The 22,875-nt window shown below is 40.5% G+C and overlaps 1 protein-coding gene across 1 annotated transcript in view; it reads left to right on the top strand.

Moving 5' to 3' along the window:
- Window positions 1-22,875, top strand: part of SGCD (sarcoglycan delta) — a 952,032-nt gene that overhangs the window by 377,661 nt on the left and 551,496 nt on the right. The gene's annotated exons all lie outside the window — the stretch shown is intronic.

Genomic DNA, 22,875 nt, shown 5'->3' with positions numbered 1-22,875 from the left:
CTCGTTTCTCTTTCCTTTCTCCCTTCCTCCTCTGAAGGAATGATCTTAATCTCTTTTGCTACCAACTTCTGGGATATGGTGGGATGAATAAAGGTGCAGTGAGAGAAACTGAAGTCCGTCCGCATTGTCTCAATGAAGTGACCTGAGGAGAGTAAGACAAGGCATGGGGAGAGGTTTGTGCAGTCGTCTCTGATAGAAAGAAGAGGGAACCGGAGGAGACCACCCATGTAATGGGACTTCAGGTGCAGAGATGAGTAAAGAAGCCATTCTTTGGAATATGTGATTAATTCCTGTTTTCACTGTCCAGAGGACACTCGAGGCAAAGCTTTGTATTATCTCTTCAGATCTTGAGGAGGCCCTGTCTTGATGTTTCTTTTGGCTATATACCCATGTTGGGGCAGACTGAGATTGAGTAAGGAGGTTCCATTTGTTCTTTTCTGGTTGCAGTGAGAACCCACTGTGCATGTCTATCCATGTACCTGCATGTGTATAAGGCCTATGCATTGTGTGTGTGTGTGTGTGTGTGGTGTGTGTGTGTGTGGTGTGTAATCTCTCTCATCCTCTCTGGGTAGGGAAGAGAAGGACAGATGGAAGGAGGACAGGGCGAATCCCACAGAACGGCGTGTTGATTGTGTCTCGGGCATTGTGATGTAAGCTTGGGGGAGAAAGTCCCATGTACAACTGATGACCAGCATCCGGAAGAGGGATTTCTGTTCTGGGAAACCAAGAGGAGCTCTCTGTAAAAAGGTTTTCTGAGACTCCGTAGTAAGGAAGGGTTAAGGGTTGGACTCATTCTCAGAAATCGTGGAGTTGGGTGTGCCTGGGTGGCTCATTGGGTTAAGCATCTGCCTTTGGCTCAGGTCATGATCTCAGGGTCCTGGGATTGGGCCCCACATTGGTCTCTGCTCAGCAGGAAGCCTGCTTCTCCCTCTCCCACTCCCCCTGCTTGTGTTCCCTCTCTCGCTGTCTCTCTGTCTGTCGAATAAACAAATAAAATCTTAAGAAAGAACTAGTAGAGTTGACATCATCTCCCACACAGAACAGTGGTACCGCGTACACGCTGGTGACGAGCCCCAGGGAGGTGTGGTTTAACAGCCTGGAACCATGTGACCTATCAACCAGAAAGTCTAGAATGGCTCCGAAAGTTCCATTGATGACTCATTTGTTGTCATTTTAATTTCCTTTGAAGAAAAATAAAACCCTCATAATCCCAAAGCTCTGGAAATTGAGAGAACAACTGTAGCTAAGGTATTGGTTGGCTCCCTTCTCAGGCACAAAGGCCTCCCCTGGGTCATCAGCTGTGCAAGACCGAGGTCCAGCGCTGACGAAAACGAAATACATTATAGCCTTAGGTCTGTTTTCACTTTATCTCTGACTTTCTCCCTGTTGAGAGAAATGTGGTATATACTTTCATTGATGATGAAAAGACCTTCCTTTCAGGAGGAAGCACATCGACTTTCTCTCGAGTTTTTGTAAACTCCTCCGAGGCCCCTGCTGAGGTGATTGAGCTCTGATGTTCACACTGCTCACGGTACTTCTGGAAAGAGTGCTGACGGACAGGTGACAACGTGACGGTGGCATTTCAAACTCCTCTTTTCCCTTTATTCGGGAGATTTAAATTTTTTTTTTTCAAAGAGGGGAAAAAACCTCCTTTACAAAGGGTGCCTTTAAAGCAGTGTAAGTCTAAATAGTATTTATGAATTCATTCCTCATTAATGTGGTTTCAGAGGCTAAATAAATAATCAGGAGAAAAGAAGAGCAACCCCTTTTTTGAGTCCTCGCCCCAATCTCAACATTCTGTGTGAGAGACTCAGAGTTGTGGTGCGGCCCTCCGCTCACAAGGACTTGATCTGTTGGAAAGGAAAGCTGAAAAGCTGTTCTGTGCTTGTCCTAAAAATTGAGAGAAGCTTCGGGGTCAGGGCTGGGATTTTGAGGACTGAGTGCTTGGCTTTGATCGTGTCGATCTTTAATTCAGAATGCCTGTGTTCTCTCAGGGATACTACCTAGATGCTAACTACTTAAAACATGACTTCAGTGGAGAAAGTTTTAAAGGACATGGCCCTAAACATGTTCCTGGTTTCGAGACCAGTCAGCCCTTAAGGGGAGAAGAAAGCTTTTTCCCGTGGTTGGCAGAGGCCACAGGGAGAAGAATGTCCCCTTTGCTGGGCATGTTCCTCACTCGATTGGGCGAGATCTCGCTGTCAGGTATGCAGGTATGTGCACGCTCCTGCTCACAGACCAAAACTCAATTTCCAGGAAGGAAGGAGGAAATGAGGCAATGTTGGGACATCAATCTACCCTAATGTTTCCTGGCTTCCATGCTCCGGTGCCTTCAGCAGATTTTTCAGATGTCTCTTCAAGTGAAGACAGTGTAAATGAGTGGCTGTGTTCGCAGACTTTAGAAAAGGCAAATCAAGCTTCTGTATGAACAGTAGAGAAGCCATTTAATTTTTTTTTTTTTTTTTTAAGCCAGTGCTGCTCAGAGCGTTGTCCAGAAACCCGCAGCATCAGCGTCAGCTGAGCTAGTGACAGTGCATGCAGATTCTCAGGCCTTTCCCCACACTTCAAGGGACTGGAACCTCTTGAAGTGAAGTCCAGGAATCTGTGTTTAAACCAGGTTTCAAGAGAAATCCTATGCCTTGCTGAAACTGGAAAACCAATGATAAATGTGGTGCCTGGTGTCTGAAAAAGGGAGTTTTTAGAAAATCTTAGATCTAAAGATGAGGACACTCTAAAAGAATGGATACACCTAAGTGCAGGGGTATACGTATATATAATCACTCACACACACAGACACGTATATACAAATAGACATATATGGCACTGAAAGGGAAAATAAAAACATTTTCAAATGCCAAATCAAAGTTACTGAGGTTTGAATCATGGCATCTGAAATAACAAAAAGTGGAAAAATAATAATTAAAAGTAATCTGAGGATTGCTGCCATTCTAAGTAAATGGATCGATGGAACAGAATAGCATTCTGCATTAGACACACACGGAGAGTCAGCTGTTTCACTGAGAGCACCACATCATTTCAGTGGCATAAAAACACTACTTCAGTAAATAGTGCAACAACTGGGTATTTACTTGAAAAATAAAGAACCTAAACGCCTACCTCATCCCATACATACAAATCAATTTGAGTCCAACTGAACACTGAAACATAAAAGCTAAAACAACAAAGATAGTAGAAGAAAAATGAGAATACCTTTGTAACTTCAGAAGGCAGAGGCTTTTTATAAAGGACACAAAAGCACAAGCTGTAAGAGGGGAAAAAAAATACACTGAACTCCATGAGAATTAAAAACATCTATTCAGCGAAAAACACCACTGGGAAGATAAAGAGATGCCTCACAGACCGGGACAGGAGATTTATAACACGTATATCCGACATGTACTTGAAGAGGTGCTTGGTACAACAAGATACAGAACGGCCAATGAACAGAAGCAATGGTATTTAACCTAACAGGCCTTCAGGGAAATGCAAATTGAAAACACAGTAAGACACGGTTACACGCCTACCAGAATGGCTAACATGGGAGGAGTGCCAACACCAAAACCTCAGAGGAGATGTGCCAGTTCTCTCATGGAGAACTGGCAGATATGTAAAATGCTCCAAGCACTTTGAAGAATAATCTGGAAGTTTCTTCGAAAGTGACACAACTGCCTTACCTAAAAGTCAGCGCTTCTAGTCCTAGGTATTGATCCACGAGGCTTGAAAACCTTTGTCCACATGTGTTCATAGGAGGTTTTTTTTTTTTTTTTTTTAATAATCCAGTACTGAAAATTAGCCAGATTTCAACAGGAAAAGGGAGGAACTTGGGTACATTTGTAAAATGAACACTATTTTGCAATAAAGAGGAACTTTATACAGATGAACAGAATAACACGAATGAATCTCAAAAACAGTATGATCAAAATTAGTTAAAGAACAAAAAATACTTCATGATTTCCATGAAATTGTAGAGTAGTCAGAACTTCTCGATGATGGTAGAAATAGTTCAGTGCTTGAGTCTGGTATGATGTAATCACCTGAGGAAGGTACATGAGGGAAGATTCTGGAGCAACAGAAATGTTCTGCTGTATCTTGACCAGCATTTTCAAAACTGATTAAGTGGCAAAGTCACTAAGCATCTTAGTGTATGTAAATAATGTCTATAAAAATGCCTATAATGTTTTTTTAAAAATCCCATTTATTGAGGGCTTTGTCAACAGTGCCATTTTTACTATGCATCCATTCATTTAATCCTTAGAAGCATTCTAGGGCTGGTTTGACTTTTCCTAACTGACAGACATGGAAGATGCTGCTGAGAAATGAAAACTAGCTCCCAGTCCTATTACTCTCCCAGTCCTATTACTCTGTTGCAGAACCGAATTCAAGAGGAGGTCCTTCCTTTTGTCTGGGAAACATGTCCTAACCATCATGTTATATCTTCAGAATAAGAGTCCCTGGCTGCATTTTCATTCCAGATCAATGGAACTCCCAGCCTCCGCGTCTCTGTTTGGAGGACGGGGATGATTCTCATGCACGCTTGATAGAATTACAGTGACAATTAAATTAAATTATACTTGTAAAGTGCTGGTATGTGCTGGTTCCTTTTAAGCCCTGGATACATGTGAAGCTGCTGGTTTTGCTTTAGAGCTCCCAGGAGCCGTGGCAGTCCTGAGCGAGAGAATTCACGTCCTAATCTATTGTATGTGGCCTGAGTCAGTGTGCACATTTGTGTGTTCACTTAACTAACAATGAAGGCAAAATGCTATAGTTTTTTTAACAACTGTGTCAGTTGCATTACAAAAATTTAGAAACACTGGGAAGAGTTGACCCTATTGCCAAAAAACAAAAAAACAAAAAAACAAAAAAACTCAACAGTTTAAATAATATGCAGGAAACGGTATTGAGGCAGAACTGTCATTAAATGTGCATATTACGGTTTATCTGTCTAGGGTGATTGAAAGGGCATCGGAAGCTACCTAACATGGTTAATGGATATCAGCAAGGTTAATTATCTTGGGAACATTGAAGAGCTGAATTCCTTTGTGTACTTCCCTGATTTGTGATACTGTCATATTATTTTTATGACACTTGGGCATCCGTCTTTATTTGAGCTGTGCTTTTTAAAGTCTCCATTTCCATGGTAGAACTTCAAATCCAGAGCTATTATGGATACGTGTAAGCGAACAGTGCTTTTCCTATAAAGGACAAATTAATCAGTTTATTACCAACCTGCTATGTAAGTAGAAAATCTCCATACGCCTCCAAAAGATGTTATGAAAGGGAGATTTGAAACTGCTTTTTTGTCCTTGTTTCTGATCGTCACCACTAAGTGTGGGAAGGTGGGTGGCTTAGGAGAAGAACCCTTCAGATACTCTCAGGGTGTGGGGTATCTGTGAGGGGCTGGGGGGTAGGGTTGAGGGTGTGTGTGGAGGATAGGGGTGTGTGTCTGTGGTGTAGATGTGGGTGTGTGGGGGGTGCGGTGTGTGAGCGTGCATGCAAACATGTATTTCCCCTTCTTAGTCTAGTTTTGTGCAAGCGTTGGTGTTGCTGTGGATCACTTTTGTACTTACCTTTTACCTTTGGAAGTGAAATGGTGTTTTTTGTGCCTCCCAGCACATTAGCAGAACTGTGTGGCTAACTTACCAAGTCTTATGACCTCTCTTCTCGTAGTTTCCTTCAGCCCTCCCTGGATTTCCCCTGAAATTCATCATGCATCAGCATTTCATCTCTGGTAATAAATATCTTAGTGTCAGTCATGAAAGCATCAGCAAAACTGCTTCCTTCTGAAAGGCAAAGGATCCTGCTGGGGAATCCACAGCGTTGCTTTCTGCAGCTGGCTTTGTTTCTTTATTCAAGCCATACATGCCAACCACAATCAGGAGCCCAGGGCTGGGGCGGGGCTTGTTGCTTGATGTCCACTCCTTCAGTTCTTCATGACCTCATATGGGAAATGGGAGTTGAGATCACACAAGCCTGAGGTTATCCTAGGTTTGGGCAAATGGTCATGTTTCACTTAATTCCAAATAAATTAGTAACTCCTGGTGATACAGCCACATACCCCGGGCATGTTGGACACCTGTCTGTAAGGATCAATTCGAACATGGACCATGAAGGCAGAAACACATGGAGCCAAAGACATTATAAAATTTCTACACAAAAATTGAATTTTATTTTTGTGTCAATTGTTAAACATTTTTTATTCAGTTTAAATTAAAAACAGTTAACCCATTTCTCCCACCTCCCACTGCCAGCCTCTTGCCATCACCAATCTGTTCTCTCTGAGCTTGTTTTATTTTTTTGCTTTTTATTTCTTAAGTGAGATCAGAGTGTTTATCTTTCTCTGTTTCACTCATTTTCACTTGGTATAATGCCTTCAATCTCTGGCCACCTTGTTGCAAATGACAAGATTTCATTCTTTTATAGGCTGAAGGATGTTCCCTGGTATATATATACCTCAGCTTTTTTATCTGTTCATCCATTGTAGCCATTTAGGCTGCTTCTCGATCTTGTCTGTGGTAAATAATGCTGCAAAGAACATGGGGGTGCCTGGATCTGTTCACATTAGCACTTTTGTTTTCTTCAGATAAACTCAGAAGTAGAATTTCTGGATCATATGGTGGTTTTATTTTGAATGTTTTTGAGCAACCTGCATACTGTTTTCCATTGAGTTTGCATGAGTTTGCATTCCCACCAACAGTGCCTGAGGGTTCACATCCCAACACTTGTTATTTCTTATCTTTTTTGGTACTAGATATTCTGACAGGGGTGAGGTGACTTCTCACTTTGGATTTGAGTTTTATTTGCCTTACTATTAGTGATGTTGGGGATGTTTTCATGTCCTAGTTGGCCATCTGTAGGTCTTCTTTGGAAGAATGGGTATTCAGGTCTTCTGCCCAATTTTTAAATCAGATTTTGTTGCTGCTGTTGTCGGAGTTTTTTTTGTTTTTTGTTTGTTTTGTTTTTTTTAAATCTACTTTGAATTTTAACCCCTTATCCATTATGTGATCTTCAGTGATTTTTCTCCCATTCAGTCTGTTGCCTTGTTATTTTGTGGATGGTTTCTTTTGCTGAGCAGAAGCTTTTTAATTTGATGCAGTCCCACTTGTTTGTTGATGCTTTTGTTGTATTTGTTCTTGGTGTCATGTTTGAAAAATCATCACCAACACCTATGTCAAGGTGTCCACGGGGTGGCCATCACAAAATCTGGGGCCCTAGACCGGTGCACAAGCTCCTTCCCGGGAGCTCCTGGAAAGCTGGAGCGAGACTGGAGAGTGTCAAGATGGCATCACAGCCTACGTTCCTTGAGACCAGCCCCATTAGGCCACTTGGTTGTGCCAAACTTGAAGCCTGCTTCTCTGTCTGAAGCTCCCAGACAAGCAAAGTGACCTCCTTCACAGAAAGACTTAAAGGTCATGGCTTGGCTCCCTGCCTGTCTGTGTAGTGCCCTGGGAGTGGTAGCCTGCCGAGAACCATCTTGCCAATTACCTCAGTCCTGTGAGACCCGGGAAGGCAGATTCCTCTGTCCCTCAAACCAGGGAATCAAAAGGAGTCTCCTGGGTGCTAGCTACAAAAAGCAGACCCCAGAGGTATGTCAATCTCCCCTTCCATAGAGGTGTCCTGGAACACAACAGGAAGAGCATGAAGACTGTGTTCACCGTCTGAAGTCTGTGGAAGCATTCCAGTCAGCCCCTCGATGTGTGTTCAGTGAGAAGCCTGCCCCTCAGGCTGTAGTCATGGTGAGCAGTAGACCTCCACAGAAAGACCAGCTGCTGGGTCTGTTGCCTCTTGCTGTGTGCTCTTAGGGAGGTAGCTGTTCATGAGTTCTTTCTCTGTTGGTTACAGTCCTGTGGGACCTACAAGCCCAAGTCCCACTGGCCATGAGCCATGCCATGCAGAGGGGTCCCCTGGCAGCCGTCACAAAAATTGAGGCACCAGACAGGTATGAGCTCCTTTTTGGGTCACATCAATGATAGTTTCATGTGATCAGGAACACAAGTTCCCCTGGCCTCTGGTGCTAGGGGATCTACTCCCTGAGCAGCAGCCACTGAAATTGGAGTACTAGTTGCACTTAATAAAGGCATCCTGTCAGGTGCCTGAGCACAGCAAAGGGAGAGTGTGAGGATAGACACCTGGCAGTCACAATCCACAGGGAGTGTTCTCGCAGGCTCCCAGGTGTGTGTGTTAAGTTAGAGATCTGCCCCTCAAGCCAACGTTGGAGTATAAGTAGGTGAACTTCCTTCATTTGAAGTATGGGTACCATCAGCTAGCTCTGAGCTGAGCTCTGAGACAGGTGAGTTGGAGCCCATAGGCCCTTTGAGAGATGTTTCTCAGATGCTGATGTCTTAAGAGTCTTTAGATAAGAGTCTTGTGGATTTCAAAATGAGATATTTGGGAGGGCTTATTTCTTAAGTATATATCATATATATATGATTTTATGTATTTATTTGAGAGAGAGAGAGCTTAAGCAGGGAGAGGGGGAGAGGGAAGAGCAGACTCTGTCCTGAGCAGGGAGCCTGATGTGGGGCTCGATCCCAGAACTTCAGAATGGACCTGAGCTGAAGGAAGATGCCTAACCAATTGAGCCACCCAGGCACCCCGTCAAGTACATGTCTTAAGAGCTGGTGTGCATGACGTGATTTGAATCCTTTGTTCCTCCGGGCAAAGCTCTGAGTTTTGAGTTCCCTTCTAGTTGTGGACCACCCTTCCAGGTATAAGGTTTATGGTCAGACAGTGCCCTAGCCTCTCCTACTGGTCTTGATGTAGTTTTCTTCTCATTTGCCTCATGTGTGTTCATCACACCACCAGCCTTTAGCAATTTTGAGAAAAATTGTTCTATATGTAGTGTAGACTCCGTGGGTTGGTGGCAGGAGGTAAGTTCAGGATCTTCCTGTGTCCCCATGGTGAATGGTATTTCTACTTGTTGGATTTTTGTGCTCATTGTATACCACGAGATGTGAGAACACCATTCAGAAAGGCTTCTTTGGGATATGGTCTAATTTTTTCTTTTATTCTAGAGGTTTTTTGGTTTTTGTTTTTGTTTTTCTCTACCTCAAGTAGTGGCTCTTAAGAGGCTATCCCATTCTATACATGGGGAAATTGAGGAACAGAGATATTGATTTCTGAAAACCACCCTGGTAGAATGAGAAACTCTGATCTTCGGGTTAGGCCCTCAAAATGCAGGTAATGGGCCCTGCTCCATTCACAGAGTGTTTTACCCTGCCCTGAAGCATACTGACTACTGGAAAGCTGCTGCCATGGTCTTTGATTCTGCTTCCAACGTGGTAGCACCTTTTTGCCTGTCTGTTTTGTTTCTAATTCAAAGAGCGCCCATTTTAGGAATCATCTCCGTTTGACAGTTTCTGAAGTAAAAGATGTGTTTCTCCCCTTGAGCATGATGTTTTGGAGTCTGTTTGTTTACCTGGGCTGAATTTTACCCAAGGCCTTTGAAACTAACGAAATCTGAGCTGTGGCTGTGTTCAAAATCTTGTATAGATTGAGGTCTTATTTGCCAGGTTAAAACAGAGGACGCAACACCAGCACTCCCACTGACAATGACAATGACAGTGACAAAAAGGCCATTTTAACTTTTCCTGCAACTGGACACGCTGTTTTTATAACTATGCAAATAGAGCCTAGGTTAAAAATCTGTGAACTGCAAATTCCTGTCTACAAAAGATCTTTTCAGAAAGACTTTCTTTCCAACTTGCTTATTCTTTCCCTTTGCCACTGAAGCCATCCCCACTTTGCCATTTCTTCTTCATGATAATGTTTTTGAAATGTTCACACCAGCATTTTCTTCACCTTTAGCGTGAGTTGCAGAGTGGTTGGATGCCCATCCTATATATCTGTTGTGAGGATCAAATGGGAATAATTGAGAAAACTACCTTGAAAATCACCCCTGAAGAGCTGTCTGAAGACCTCATTGTCCAACACACAGTCTTCCTGCTCCATTTGGTCTGTACCGCAGCTCCGTCTGCTGTCCTCCCTCTTCCTGTAACCCCAGCCTTTGTACGCACTTGAAGTGACCTTCTCCATTTTTCCAGAAATAGGCCATGCCCTTTTAAATCACCACTCCTTTGTACCTGCTGGTCCTTTTGCCTAGAGTCACTCATCGCTACTCCTGGACCCCAAAAAACAAAAACAAAAACAAAACAAAATAACCCAAAACTAAAAAACTGAAAAACTCACATTTTGAGATCCAATTCACTGAAAGCCTTCTGGGACTCCCCTGAGCTATGTGTCACTTCTTCCCTTTGACTTCATGACATTTTTTTCAAACCTTCGTTGTAACTACTAGGATGAAGAGAGGTCAGTATAATTGTGTTTAGAAGTTACTGTCCTTCTAGTTCCCAGCTCTTCTTGGAAAGTAGTAGGTAGTCAACAGACATTGGAACTGAGAGGGTGCTTAAATATATTGTAGAATGGATTCAGTTTAAAAATAGGTCACTTCCTTATGGTTTATTGGTTCTTTTTAGATTTCTAACTTTTGGTTGTTTTCTATTTTTGTTTTGGCTTCTGTCTGCTTCTCCAGATTTTTCTATCTATATAATCTATTCTAGAATTTTCTTTATATTTTATTTTCTTTTATTATATTTTATTTTAGAGAGTGTGCATATGGCAGATGGGGAGACAGGAGGGTCAGAGGGAGTGGGGGGAGAGAATTTCAAGCAGGCCCCATGCTGGCATGAAGCCCAACGCAGGGCTTGATCTCAAGACCCTGAGATCATGACCTGAGCTGAAATGAAGAGTCAGACACTTACCCAACTGAGCCACTCAGGCACCCTTAGAGGTCTTCTATTCTTGTTTTCTTTCTAACTACACTATCTATTCTTGTTATCTGTCTCACACAGCACTGTGCTTTACAGTCTTTATTAAGTCTTCTCCTGACTACAGGGCTGGGGCCCATCTTACAGGTTCTAAATTACCCCCTTTCCTGTGCCCTGTGCAGACATCGCTCTTTAATCCTAGCTCAGGAGCTCTAGAATCCTCCCCAACACATCACTCCAGAAAACAGCTGATTGTAGCATGGAAATGAAAACCTATTTGCCATTCTGGGCTGGAAGATTTCCTTTCCAGAGAGCTTCCAGTTATTCTTTCCAAGGTCAGGACCTGTTTTCTTACAGAGTAAATACATTTAGGTACTCCTTGCCTTCCCTGTATCCAAAGTATAACTCCTTCCTGAGAGGTTATGGGTCTTGTGTTTGGATCTTGGAAAGATTTAAGAAGCTATCCATTTGATCAATTAGACTTGGGAAGCCAAGAATCACTTGTGCAACATTTTACTACGTATGGGATGTCTGAAGAGCTATGTCTATGGTTTGAATTTGATATAAATCAATGTTAATGTCCTTGGAAATTAATCAGGTTAAAAAAACTTATTCTTTTAACAGAGGATTTTCAATATTTTAGACTTCTGAAGGCTTGATTTAATTGCATAGCCCTTTTGATTGTGTTTTGTGACAGGTGACATCTTATCTGCAAATAATGTTTTGATGTCATTATTGTTGGTCTAATAATATAGGAGAGTCTGATGAAAAATTGATATACAGCCATAATAAAGCTGATAAAAGCTCCCTTCTCCAGAAACAGAAATTTAATCCATTCATTGTGGCCACTAATTTTCTGGTACCTTTCTTCAATCACATGACATTCTATCAGTCTCTACAGTGAAACCACAGAATTTCTTCTTCCAATACGATGACCACATGTAAAAATGCATGGTCCATATATAATCTCAGGGTGTGTTTGGATCCACTTCATCCATGGGTTAAAAATTAAGAAGTCTTCCTATAGTGACATAAAAGGCATTCGTACCCTAGTTTTAATGAGTTTGTGGCTTTATTCTTATTTCTCTTTGGGAGATACAGGACACAGATAAAATAGGAAGAGAGGCCAAGGTTCCATATTAAGCAAGTATGTGACCTATAGGAGAGATTATAAATGTAGAAAACAACCAGAAATAGTCTTTGGCATTTAATGATATTCATGGCATTGATCTCTGACCTTTTACTTGAAGCTGTGAGATTGAACTCAAGCAAATGTTTCTGCTTCCCTCTGTATAGTTTTTGGTCAAACCTCAACTGGTAGAAAGGATGGGAAAAGGGAAAAACTGTAAGTAGGACTTCAAAATATCTTTGGAAGATGTATAAAGGAAATGTCATTTTTTGATACATAAAACCTAGTTCGGTAAAGACATCAGAGGACACCCCTCAGTAGATGATCTAAAATTGGGAAATATGACAAAGTATGAGCCTAAAGGAGGAAAGAAGAAAAGAGAAAGGATTAATTAAAAAATCTGCCTGTGGTGTGAATGATTCACCTCTTTTCCATTGCCTCTCATTAATAAAGCTGATAAGATCCTTCTGCCCTTAGCCAAAACAAATTGGAAGGGTCTTTTCTGAAGACACTGAGTGAGCTTCCAGAGGGACGATGTAGTGGCTTAGCTGTTTAGTTGGATGGATGTCCTCCTAAGAAGATCCTTTGCCTTGCCTTTCAAGGGCATCCCAAGCCCGAGATTAGTTTCCTGCCTGTCCATCTTTGAGGAAAGTCAGCCAGTGCTGCACCTCTGTCACACTGGCAGAATGGCCAGCCAGGTAGCCATCTGAGTCCTAGGAAGAACCTTGTGGTGATACCTGAATATAAAAGACTGCTTTATAGTAGGTATCTTTAACTTAGCTCAATTCAATTATATATGATTGATAAAAATATTGAGAAACATAGTTTAAGTCTCTGTTCTTCCACTCAATAAGAGCATGTTCTACACTGATAGTGAGATGGGGCACATATTTGTTAACTTATTAGGTCCCCCATTCTTTCATGCTTTCCAAGGTGACCATCTCACTGTATTGAATATAACTTGGCTATATGAAGATGTTCAGTGTAATAATAGATTAAAAATATATAAGGCAATTATTTCATGCTGTGTTGAGCTTGATTTCTTCTCTAGAGCAAGATCTTTGTGATATATCTATTGTGAAATACTGGACATATTTCTACTAGTGTTTCAAGGGTCATTTTGACTGTACATGAATTTTGCATCAAATATGGGTCATTCTATTTTCTAATCCTCTGTAGGAGGACTACACTCTAAAACAGCAGAGGGAATCTCATCTCTAATAAAATAGTTAACGCAATCTCCCTATTCCTTTTTTTAAAATCAGTTTTCCTGAGATAACCTATTATAAGTGTATAGTTTGAATTTTGCAAACATACATACTAATGTAACTATAGACATGATCAAGATGAGGAACATTTCCACCACTAGAAAGTTTCCTTAGTCCTGATGTTTTTCTCCTCATGTTTTTTTGAGGAAAGAGTGATCTTTACCTTTTAACTTATAAATGGCCATCCATGATATAGTCTGTTTTCTCTCGCTTCGTTCATTCAGAATGATGGTTTGGGGAAATATCCATGTTTTTGTGTGTATTATTAGATTGTTCACTATTATTTCTCACCAGTACCCTTGAATGAATATATCATATTTTGTTCTTTTTTTATTTTTATTTTATTTATTTATTTATTTATTTTTTTTGGTGCATGTCTGGGCTGATTCCAGTCTGGTAATATTAAAGAATCATGCTCTTAGGAACATTTGTGAACAATTCTTTGTGTGGATATAAGTTTTAATTTCTTAGGGTAAATATCAAGGAGTGGAATTGCTGAGTCATGGGATAGGTGTATATTTATTTTCAAAAGGAATCACCAAATTGTTCTCCAATGTTTTTCATTCCTACTTTATATCCTCACAAGAGATATGTAAGATCCAGTTGTTCTTTCTGCTAACAATTTTGCTAACCTTGCTAATTTTAACTATTTTAGTCAATATGAAATGGTATCTTTTAAACTTGCATTTCTGTGCTGAGTAATAATATTAAGCACTTCAGGTTTTATTTATTGGTCATTTGTATCTCTTTTGTGAAGAGTTTGTTCAAGTCTTTCACCCAGTTTTTAACTGCATTGTCTTTTTCATTATTTAGTTATAGGAATGATTTAAATGTTTTGGATATAAGTTCTGTGTCTTTTGTATCCTACAGATAGGTTCTTCCAGTTTGTTACCTGACTTTTCATTTTCTTCATGGTGTTTTCTGAAGGGCAGGAGTTTTAAATTTTGATGAAGTGTCTTTTTATTCACATTTTCATTTTAGGGTCTGTGCTGTTTGAGTCCTACCTGTGAAATCTTTGCCTGAAATAAAATCACAAAGATATTCTTCTATACTTTCTTCTAGAAGTTCTATGGCTCTAGCTTTTACATTTAGTTCTGTGGAATGAATTTTTGCATTTTGGTTATTTCTAGCTTCATTTCCCATCATTTCCCATGGTAACTTACACATTCATCCATAGCTGGCTAGTTTCTCCTGGTCAAACAAAGGCTGTCCTTCTCTAACAGGTTTGTTACTCTGCTCGCCCTCCTTCTGACCTCTGCACCTCTTTTTAAGTATGAAATCATTCTCTGGAGTTGCTTTTAGATTCCTTTGAATCTATAGCTCTTCGGTGAAGATCTTTAAAGAAAGGTATCCACTGGGTTTATCTGGCTAGTTTATATAATTGTGGCAGGAGTGACATTTATTCATGTTTTTCTACATCAAAACTGTAAGTGAAACATTCATTTTCCTATTATTAAATAATAAAAAAAGAATCACATCGATGAAGAAAACCACTTGCATAGCAGACATCATGAAGGAAAGCAAGTATTGCTAAAATGTATAACCAATGCAAAAATAGATAATGTGAGGGACAAAGGAGTATATTTTAAAACATTCTTATCAGTATCCTTAAAAATAGTAAAAGGTAATCCATATTGAAGAGTAGTTAAGAAACAGAATAAGAGGGGTGCCTCGGTGGCTCAGGGGTTAGAGCCTCTGCCTTTGGCTCGGGTTATCATTCCCGGGGCTTGGGATTGAGCCCTGCATCTGGGTCTCTGCTCGGCAGGGGGCCTGCTTCCCTCTCTCTCTCTCTCTCTGCCTGTCTCTCTGCCTACTTGTGATCTCTGTCAAATAAATAAATAAAATCTTTAAAAAAACCACAGAATAAGAGATATCTCTTGTATTTAGTTGTTTTTTTTTTTAATTAATGAAAGGGTTGTGAAATAAAGTATAGATCTAGGTCATAGCATATTTAGTGGAAATAAAGAGTCAATTATAGTAGATAAACCCCATTGTAAGTTCTCCAGAGATAACAGATATGGGAGGTGGGTGTATTTGATTATCAAAGAAATTTTAAAATATTATTCAAGGGATTCAATAGGTTGAATTTATATGTCACAAACCAAGTGACCTAAATAGGAATTAAGCACAAGTTCCTAATGTATAAGATTCCATTTTCAAAATTCTAGGACTAAAAGAATTTTAAAAGCTTTGGATGTGAAAGAGAAAAACAAACCTTATACAAAAAGAAATTATTTTTAAACTGGTATCAAACTTCCTATCAATAACACTAAAGTCAAGAAGACATTAGACAGTTTCTGAGGGAAGAGTATTTTGAGTCTAGAATTCAGTTCTGAGGCTGACTATAAGTGAGAACAAGATAAAGGTGTTTAAATACATCAGGATAACTAGACCTCTCATGTACCCTTTCTGAATATATTCTTCTGAACTGACAATGAAATTTAATATTTCTTAATGATACCAAGAAATGGGGAAACGAGAAAAAAAAGCCCCTTCCAAAAGTGAAAGCTAAGGTATACAGTAAGTGTAGAAAGTGTGTGGTTAAAATTAGAGAAATCAGGACCTCTAAGAAGGATATCTTCAAGAAGAAAATTGGAGCAGATGATCATAATCAGTTTTGCCAAAGAACCAAGTGATGTGATATGAGGAAAGCATGTGTGTCTTCTCTAAAGAAATCAGACTGAACAAGAACAGTAGCAAAAACCACATGAAGAAACCGTGGTCCAAATAAGAAGCATAAAAACAACAAAGAATCCAGTTGTTTGGGGGTACAACATTTAATTCAGAGCAATAAATGGCATTTTAGTATATTCCCTGGTTCTCCAATGGACAATTTGTATCATCATAATAAACTCTTTTCTAACTTTAGTATCATCTTTTAGAGCAAACATACAAGTAAGTAAACCAAATCTTATAAGGCTTCCTCTACCCGCCCCCCCTCCGCCTTTTTTTGGGGGGGGGGTTGTTATTATTTGAGAGAGAGAGGAAGAAAAGAGAGAGCACACAAGCTGGAAGGGAGGCAGAGGGAGAGGGCCAAGCTGCTCCCCACTGAGCAGAGAGCCCGATAACAGAACTCAGTCCCAGGGCTCCAGGATCATGGCCCCAGCTAAAGGCAGACACCCTACTGGCTGAGCCACCCAGGAGCCTCAAAATGTTACAAACCTTGACAGTGAAAGTAAGAGCAAGGTTGAAAGATGACAGTAGATAGGGAGGCAAGGGAAAGAGAGATTAAAGGGAATGTGGTAACATGGAGCTCTTTAACAAAAGGGGAAGATGAGATATTTTTTCCTTCAAGGTTAATGAAACATGACAAAGTTTAGATGTATTACTTCAGTTACAAGTAAAGCCACAGAATAATAATAAAAAAAAAACTGGGGGAGGGAGGAATAAGCTAAATCCTTATATTTCAGAGTTATAATAAAATACGTGATATCATAAAAAGGTAAATTATGAGAAAGGAAAAGAAGCCTAAAAAGGAGTGTGGGATAACCATGAATGACATACTGAAGCCTCTAAATATGGTCGACTTGCTTCTCGGAAGCCCAAGCTGGGAGAGTGAGGCAGTCAGCTGTGTGTTTCAGCATACTTACATTTTCCTCTGTATTTGTATTCTTTTGGAGAAAAATTAAATAGAAGTAATTCACTCTGACTTTCAGGTAGATGTTTACTGATCCTTAAAGACTGACTTTGTCAAAGTATAATATTCAAAAAGTATAAACATGACTCTTATCCCAATAGGTAATGAATATATGTCAAATGTTTTATCCAACTCATTAATAAATGTGAATAAAGGAAGATAGAAAAGCTGCATCAAAGAGCATTTTAAAGAGCAAGGAGCAGGGGCGCCTGGGTGGCTCAGTGGGTTAAGCCGCTGCCTTCGGCTCAGGTCATGATCTCAGGGTCCTGGGATCGAGTCCCGCATCGGGCTCTCTGCTCAGCGGGGAGCCTGCTTCCCTTCCTCTCTCTCTGCCTGCCTCTCCGACTACTTGTGATTTCTCTCTGTCAAATAAAAAAAAAAAAAAAAAATTAAAAAAAAAAAAAAAAGAGCAAGGAGCAGAGAGTCTGTAGTGTACCGTTAAAGGTGTGTGAAAACAGATTTGATCAGAGACAAAAGAGTCCTATAGAGAAATAAAACTGTAGCCTTGGAATAACCTTTTCTATAGGTCTTAAGGTATGGTACAAGTAACTTCTCAAAGTCTGACGTTTAGTGAACTAGTAAATAGCAAAGTCAAACACTGGTGAAGTCTCCTAGAGGGTTAAATAATCCTTGGGTAAGTTTGTTGAACAGAGTCTAGGTCTACCTTTGCAAGTAGATATTTTATGCTCTTGATTGCCAAGTTTTAGACAGTGTTTGTTTCTGAAAGCTCTCAAATACTCCCATGAAATTTTCCCTCACCCTCTTAACATCTGATTTCTTCTCTCCTAGTCTGTTCCCATAGCATCTCTCTATTACAACAAATGGCGACTTTTAAAAATTGTTAGTTTTTTCTTGCTTGCTTCATTCCCCCACTAGAAAGCAAGCTTTCTGCGCACAAGCCTTCTATGTAGTAGATTCTTAAGATATTGATTGAATTAATGGTTGGCTTAAAAAAAAATATTGGCTGGTTTTATAACACAGAGACAGGAAATTAGAGATAAGAACATAGGAAGAGAAAGATCAGTAAATAAATAGCCAGAAGGGGAAAACTTAAATCTACAAAATCTGTTGATGTGGCAGTTTGTAAGTTGTCCAATAAATAGCTGGGAGAAACTGTTTTTTAATGCAGTTACATTCAGATATTCGAGAAATAGAATTCAGATAGACATACTCTCAGGTTAAATGCCTTATTAAAGCCTCCTGTCTTTCTTAGATCTTTCATAAACTTTGCATCTTCATGCCTGTCTTTCTTAGATCTTTCATAAACTTTGCATCTTCATGCCAAACATACTCCCGAATGAAACAAAAGAGAAGATTTCACGGAGAAAAGGCCCTCCCATTTATTTCATACTTGGTGTTAGGAAATGGAGGCTGCTGGCACTTTCTGGTACTTTCTGAAAATCCATAATCATAAGGTTTTTTGTTGTTGTTGTTTCCCCCTGCTGCTAGAATGGCCTCTTTCCCACACAGACCATATGCAAACATTGGCTAGTCTTGTTTCAAAGCATATTGGGCTTTCTAGCCAGCCTCCAGAGTCTAAAGGTTCTACCCACTCAGGAGAAGTGGTGTGGTCTTATTAGCTGTTGGGCCTCCATATTTGTGTCTGTCTGACTAGGAGGTGGTTTCTACCCCACAAATCCAGGGTCTGTATTTGAAGCGTCTTAGAATTGCCTGTTGCTACAAATGGACCATGGTCTTTCAAGTTAAGCTTGCAGTGTACTTTAATAAATGAACCATGCCATGATTTGGATGTTACCGTTCAGATGATCTGTTGCTTGGTCCTTGGATAAAGCATTTCAGCTTCTCTCAGGATGCCAGAGATGGCTCTTGGGTACCCCTCTCTTGGTCTTGGGTAACCTCCTGATGAACGGCTTGCCAATTTAGTCCTTGCAGCACACGCTTTTTAATTTCTGCCTATCTTGAGTCTGATCACTATCTGGTTCTGCTCTGGAGGTCAAGTACTATGGTTTCAATACAGAAGCCAGAAATGAGGGGGTGTGGTAAGGCAGGGAGCTTGGGAAATGGGAGGCCAGTGCCCTGCCTGAGAGAGACTAGCGCTCCTCCGCTCCAGCTGGATGTTGGGGATACCCAAGTGAGCCTGTGGTTTCCAAGGCTGTGTTAGGAGATGCTGGAAATGCAGATTTTTCACATGCAATTGTTAATTTTCAGAATGGTTCATGGACGAAATGAGATGTATTGGCAGGCTCCGTTCATGTGGGAGCGAGCTTACCCCCAAGCCTGGGCCTTGACCCTTCTAGATTCCTACCTAATTGGTCTCCTTGCAACCATCCCTGTCCTCTCCTCTGTTCTTCACACTGCAGCTAGAATCTTCTTTTTAAAAGGCAGACCTAATTGTGTCTTGTCTTTGTTTAACACCCTTTGATGGCTTCCATTAAGAGCTGGGGTAAAGGCCAAAGTCTTTATCATGGTTTATGGGGCCCTTTGCGGTCTTCAGGGTTCTACCCCATCCACATGGCACCTCATTCTTTCCATCCCCTCTCAGTGACTTCTGGTTCATCTAAACCAGCACACCAGCACCTCCAGCTTTTGCCAGTGCTAGCCTGCCATGAGGGATGCTTCTCTACCCTTCTAGAACTGTTCTTTTAGGACACGTTTTAGACACCTTTTGAGGCTCAGCTTATGCTCTAAGGGACCTTCATTAACTCCCTTCATGAGACTGGTTCCATTTCCTTTATATACATCCAGCATAACCTGATTGCCCTGCATCATCATGTCCATAGAACCCTAAATTATCATCATAATTTTGGGACATTGTATCATTTCTTTAATGGACAAGATGATGTTTGTCTTGTTCGTGCTTTATCTTCGGTACCTGGTACAATGTCATGTCCACAGTGTAGAGTTTGTCAAATGGGCATTGATGTGGCATTAAATTAACATTGCCTGTGGTAAGCATGGGATACTGTGAGGGTGTAGGATTTTATAAAAGGGGGAAGATGATCTTAAGCCTGGTGGTTTCTTGGAGTCTGGTAAAATCTCTGATTTTGAGAGAAGAGGCAATTCTATGTAATGATTTTGCTGTTTCTGGTGACAAACTTATTTTCCTTTTGGAAAGATAGGTCTTTAATTTTTCTTTCTTTCTTTTTTTCTTTTCTGAAAGGCTATCACTCGTCTTTAGATTTCTTTTGTGACCTCATGAAGACTGGAAGGGCTCTCAAGAACTCAAATCCATTGTCTAATTTCATGTAGGCCAGTGGTTGAAAACTTCTGTACCTCTCGGGCTCTTAACATAACTGGCATAGAAAAATATGATGCCGTCAGTAGGTAAACATTTCTTGAAAAGAAAAACATAAAACAGTTCATTACTTGCATTTAAACTGAGAACAGGGAAGAACATAAACCATTCAGGTGCACAATAATATGAACAGAGACGCATCAAGGGCAGCCAGTGGGGAAAGGTGGTAAACAGAAGGGGAGCCAGAGAGAAGCTGGGAGGCACATACAAGAAATTCTTTAATTTGTCTGGGTTTTTTTTTAGGTTTTTTTGTTTTTTGTTTTTTGTTTTTAATCTATTTGCTCCCGCAAGTGACATAGAACATAGAAGATGAAGGGCTGAACTTCTGACCGCGTCAAATGCCGTTTACTGACAGTATTATGGGATAGAGAAAGGAGCTAAAGAGGAGATAGCCTAAATGCACATGATAGTTCCCTGAAATGCATGTGACAAGTCTCAGCTGGTATGTGCTGTGTGTGTATAAAATACACATAAGCTTTCCAAGACTTCGTCTTTAAAAAATGTAAAATATCTGTAGTAATTTTAGCAGTGTATTGATCCATGATTCCCCTCTCGTATAATTCACCTGTTTCTGATATAATAATTCCTGATTACATGTTGAAAAGGGAAATTTTTTTCTATCTCAAGTTAAAATACATCAAAACTCATTTTACCTTTTCTTTTTACATTTTAATATGGCTGTTGAAAAATTTGAAGTAAGGTGTCCCTCATGATCTATTTCTGTTTGACAGCACTGACTTAAATAATGGCTTGGGAGTATATGATTTGTTGAAGAAAATGCAATAAAAGTACCCTTTGACCAGTTAATACATACCTTGTTCAAAACTAGAAATTTCACGGGTCTGCTGCACCTCTTGTATTATTTACCAAAATATGTCAGGAGATGTCTCTTTCTCTCTCTCAGAGAGTTAGAAAATGATCTTGGTGCGTTTCGATTAGCAAAACAGGGGGAAAAATGCTATAATCTCTTTTTTTCCAAAGATGACAAACCTCTCTGGGTATAAACACAACTTGATACGTATTTGTCAGTTAATTTTTCATAGCTAACTTGCTGTATTATCTTGTTCAAATGTTTCAGTGTTTCAGTAGCTCTGCCCGTGTATACCTTTATATTGGCTCTGTGAACTGAAATGTTTCATTTTGCCACAAAGTCCTACTAAAATAACTGTTGCAGGCACTGTCATAGTGAGGTGAATCAAAATTAATTTTTTCTTTCTGGCAAAAGTAGGGCATTTGTTCCTTGTAGACTGAATCGGAATCTAGGCTATGATGTGGGGGGGGGGGTTGTTTTGTTTTGTTTTATTTTGTTTTAGTGTACCATGGTTTTTCATAACTCTTCTAAAACTGAATTTACATTGTCTTTTATTGTCTCCATAAAGGAAAACAATTAGACATCAAGTCTTTAAGAAAACAAGTAAACATCAGTGGCATTCTTGAAGGGTCTGAACCGCTCTTTGGAACTGGATTTTTTTCCTTATGCTTCATGGGATCTTTACATTGGAAAAATGAAGGCAGACCATTGGATAACCTTGGCTTTGTCTTGGCTAATATTTTCAAGGCCAAATCAGTGGAGAGGCATTTGCACATCTGGACATCCAGGCCACTCTTACGACCATTTAAATTGATCCCTGAGCTAAGTTCAGTGCATCTGTATTTTCTTAGCTCCTTGAAGTGACTCCAACATGCTGCCAAGTTTGAGAACCACCGCTTTTAATTTTATTTTTTATTATTTTTAAAAGATTATTTATTTATTTATTTGACAGAGGGAGAGACACACAGCGGAGAGAGAGGACACAAGCAGGGGGAGTGGGAGAGGGAGAAGCAGGCTTCCCGCAGAGCAGGGAGCCTGATGCGGGCCTCATCCCAGGACCTGGGATCATGACCTGAGCTGAAGGCAGACGCTTAATATCTGAGCCACCCAGGCACCCCAGAACCACCGCTTTTAAGATTATCAAACCCCATTGTTTGAAACACTTGGGAAGCAGCAAAAATGCTTTTGACACGTCCAGATATTATGAGGAATCTCCGTCAAAGCTGCTCTGCTCTCTAAAGCAGGGCTGGGTCTAAAACCCTCCCACTTCGCCTCTCTCTGGCTCTCTCCAGGGTTAGTCCCTGGGGGAGCACAAATTGAAAGCCTTGGATATGGGGGCGCCTGGGTAGCTCAGTGGGTTAAGTCTCTGCCTTCGGCTCAGGTCATGATCTCAGGGTCCTGGGATCGAGCCCCGCATCAGGCTCTCTGCTCAGTGGGGAGCCTGCTTCCTCCTCTCTCTCTGCCTGCCTCTCTGCCTATTTGTGATTTCTCTCTGTGTCAAATAAATAAATAAATAAAATCTTAAAAAAAAAAAAAAGCCTTGGATCTAATTGGAAATCTCACTTTTGCAGCTCATCCCCATTCAGGGACTTGTCTAAGGACACCTTTTTCTTCTCCCTTTTCTCCTTATACCTCCACTTTGTTTCCTGTAAGAGAGGATGGCGGTGAGTTTGGGAGCAAAAACATAATTCAAGCCCCGTGTTTTGAATTGGACTTGGGACCTTACCTCTTGCCACCCTCTTTGCCTTTGACCTCAAAGCCCTTGGAGACAGTGAGGAAGAAGACTAATAAACTCCTGAACCACCAAGTATGGTTGATGGACTGAATAAATAATGTCTGAGGAATACATATGCTACTGTTTTTCCTGTGCGTGCAGATGCCCCTTGGAATAATGGAAAAGAAATCCATTTCCACGTCCTGTACACATACCAGCTATATGTCATTATGCATTTTATCTATCAATAATGGAAATATTAAGAACTCTTACTGAGCACTTACTATCTGCCAGATG

This window comes from Mustela erminea, chromosome 3, assembly GCF_009829155.1.
Source record: "Mustela erminea isolate mMusErm1 chromosome 3, mMusErm1.Pri, whole genome shotgun sequence".
Lineage (NCBI taxonomy): Eukaryota > Metazoa > Chordata > Mammalia > Carnivora > Mustelidae > Mustela > Mustela erminea.
The sequence above is the reverse complement of the archived record's forward strand: the minus strand, read 5'-3'. Positions and strand labels throughout refer to the sequence as shown.